The sequence below is a fragment of the Maylandia zebra genome, linkage group LG2, assembly GCF_041146795.1.
Source record: "Maylandia zebra isolate NMK-2024a linkage group LG2, Mzebra_GT3a, whole genome shotgun sequence".
Classification (NCBI taxonomy): Eukaryota; Metazoa; Chordata; class Actinopteri; order Cichliformes; family Cichlidae; genus Maylandia; species Maylandia zebra.
Window position 1 is genome coordinate 14,391,870 of NC_135168.1, and position 3,423 is coordinate 14,395,292.

Here is a 3,423-nt window from a genome sequence, read left to right on the forward strand (position 1 = left end):
AATCGTGTTTTTAAAAAGTAACTAAGTAATTAATTACTTTTGAAAATAAGTAATCAGTAAAGCAACGGGATTACTTTTTTGGGGAAGTAATCAGTAATTAGTTACTGATTACCTTTTTCAAGTAACTTGACCAATACTGCTGAGGACCACCACCCTATATACAGTATAAGCCCTTGTGTCTAGGGGCAGTGGGTGTCCTCATTTAGCCATGGCCTGGCCCCTAGACAGGTCGTAACATAAGCTATTTATGTGAGATCTTTAAGGGTTTTATTTCTAATTCGTCATTTTGCATCTAGTAGTGGCTTAACTATTACACATACGAATTTTAGTAACCCTAAAATTACATACAGGTAATGCACATTGAACATAATGTTGAAGAAATACAAACCGAGGATTTAATATCACAGTCGCTGAGGGATGATAGTGTTATTACGCCAATTGGGAATTGATGTTGTGACATTTTTTAAAAACATGAAGAATTTAACAATTGCTGTATTCATGAGAATGCTCATCCAAAGTTCGGTTCAGATTAGTACACTTTTGAATGAGGAGATAAAGACTTATGTACAAGCATACGCTACAGTTGTTCTTAAATTAATAGAATTATAGTGCCATTAGCAGTGGCAGAGGACAGGGCAAGACTTTCATAAAAGAGTGGTGTAGTAAGAAGAAGTAAGACGGCCATGAAAAATGATGATTGATAACACTCATCCCTGAAGTGTTTTGGTTTAGTTTCTGCCTGCATCTGTTTGTTGACCTAAAGGAACTGAAACCAATACCAAGCTCTGCACATTTGCATTTTTTTCCATATTTAAACCCAGTGTTTTGCTACAACCGAGCAACATCTGGAAAGCAGGGCGCTGGGGTCAAACCTCGCTCGTTTTGTATGCCCAGCCATGCAGCGTAACCTTCTGTGCTGTAGATGTCACAGTGATGCCACAGAGATCCAAGCAGCAATTATGGTTCTCCAGTAACAAAGCTAGCAAAACAGTTTAGTTCTCTGTGTTTTAAGCAAGGCTGACATACATCTGAGCCTGAGTTGTATAACACAGTATTGCTGTACTTGTTCTTGAGCAGCTTCGCTGTTACAGTCAGAACTCTGTAATATGAACATGTTGACAACGAATGCTGAGGAAAGGGAGAGCATTTCTGATGTCTGCATTGTGCTCTTGATGGCTGCTGTTCAGAGGGAACAGATTCTTTCATGCTGAACGTGATTGGAAAAGAGAGAAGCAATTTGCTCCAATAACCCTCTCATTGTGCTGCATTATTCACAACGCTTTGCTTTTTCCTCGTCCTTCTCATCTTCAGTCTTCACCTCAGTTTTTCTTCTCTCGTCCGTCAGTCCCTCTTACTTTTTTCATTTTTCATTTCTTGTTATTTGGTAGATGCACAAAATGCCTCAGTGGGATTTTTGTGAAGCCACATCAGCATCTCAGAATCTCTCCTGGTCCCCTCTCTTCTATGTTTCTTCATCTGTTTTTCTGTTTGTCTCCGTTGTTCCTTCCGACCCCCAGCAGTTGTTGATTCTGAGAAAGTCTACCACTGTTTAAACAGAGTTAAGATTGGGTGTCTTTCTGGTGCTACACAGCTTAAGGCTATGAATGAAACCACAAACCACATAATGATACTTAGGAATGTAATCTTCAATGAAGGCCTTTTCTATAAATGAACTTAGAGAGTACCTGACTGAATGTATGTAGCATCTTTAAACCCTGCCGTATCTCTTTCTGCTCATCTGTAACGGTGTCTCTCTCTGCTCCTCTCACTCTGTCTCTTAGAAAAAAAGCTGTCCCTGGAAAAACTGTTTTGTAAAAAAGCTATTTGTTTGTCTTTCTGTGCACCATCCCTCTCTTTAGATGATTTATTTGACTGCATTGCAAGGCAGAGCTCTAGTTTCAGGCGGTTCAGCCAACGTAAACCTTGTCACAACCCTGAATTCCTGACTAGGCAACAGCTTCCAGGCAGAGCTACAGTGGATCAGTGCTGGATAAATACAAGAGATAAGCTTCAACAGAGCTGTGCATAGCACATGAATTGGGCAAAGACCTGCTAACCACACATGATAATGCACAATAGGAGTCTTCAGGCAGAGGGTTGGTAGCTTTAAGCGGAGCCATTGTCAGTGCTTGTTGGGTTCTGTTTGCATGGTTTCTTTAGCCCTCAGACAATGAGAAAAATATGCAAATTATTTGGCATTCCAACCGAGCACTCCTCCATTATATTTTGCATCAAAGCTTTTGAATATTTTTCCCAAAAGTATCAGTAAACATTACCTTGACTGTAGATTTGCACCTCAGCATAACGTGATGATTAAAAAAATTGATGCAACTGTCATACTTTTGTTGAGTTATAAAGTGTAAAGTATGCCACAAAATTACATAAAATGTTTTCACACTAGGTATATTTTATTTTTGTAAATATTTAAAAAAGTTTTATAGATTATGTTTATATAGCTTTTGATAATTGAAATAACACTGCTCAAAAATAAAATGCTCTAAAACAAAAGGCCACATATAAAACTGAATCTCTGTCACATCTGTTTATATTTGTGTAAAGCATTTAAGCAGTAAAAGTCTTTGTCATTTGCAGCAGGGCTGATAAGAAAATGTAATGACTTCATTATGGCAACTCATATTAGGTGCTTTAGATTAGCGTTTGCTCCAGTTCCTCATTACTTGTCTTCCCAGTGAATGCAAATTCAGTTAGTCTGAAACAAATACTGAAAGTTTGTCTGTGGTCGGAACTCTGACTGAGGTTAAATTGTTTTTCAAAAAAATGTTATTCTCTTTGATTGGCTGCATAAAGAAGTCTTGTTTCATCTTATGCTAAAGTCATAGTTGTTGGAGACCGTGGCACAACAATTGATTGCAACAATGCACGATGAACTTGTGGCTATCGAGTGAGTGCTTCAAAAACAGGGACAAGGTCAGCAACCCCTGCCAGTCCGTCAGTTGAGCGATTTTGGTACATCAGGAGTCCCTATCCATCCGCCTGCCATCAGTTTGTGATAGGATGAGGTTAAGCTGGAAATTACATGCAATCTGTTTGGGATAATATCGGGGTTATTGTGAAAAATCTATTAAAAAGCTTGGCGTTCATTTACACACACACACAAACGCACACATATACTCATACAACCATTTGAATCAAGTCTGTTGCAAGTCAGACTGCAGTTATTTAAAGAAAGGTCGTCTCTCACCAGGTGACCTGCGCAGTCACCTTGTCATTGTGGTTGCCTAGAGGTTGAGGGTGTTGAATGCTGAACCTCTGAGCCTCACTGAGCAACCAATGATTTGTTTCAGTCAAACCGAGGTTGCTTTAGTGTCACTGAGCCATGATAAGAACCAGTCAGAGGGCAGATATGAGACATGCTGCAGATGACTGACCAACTGTTTGATGAAAATATAATGGATAATAAAG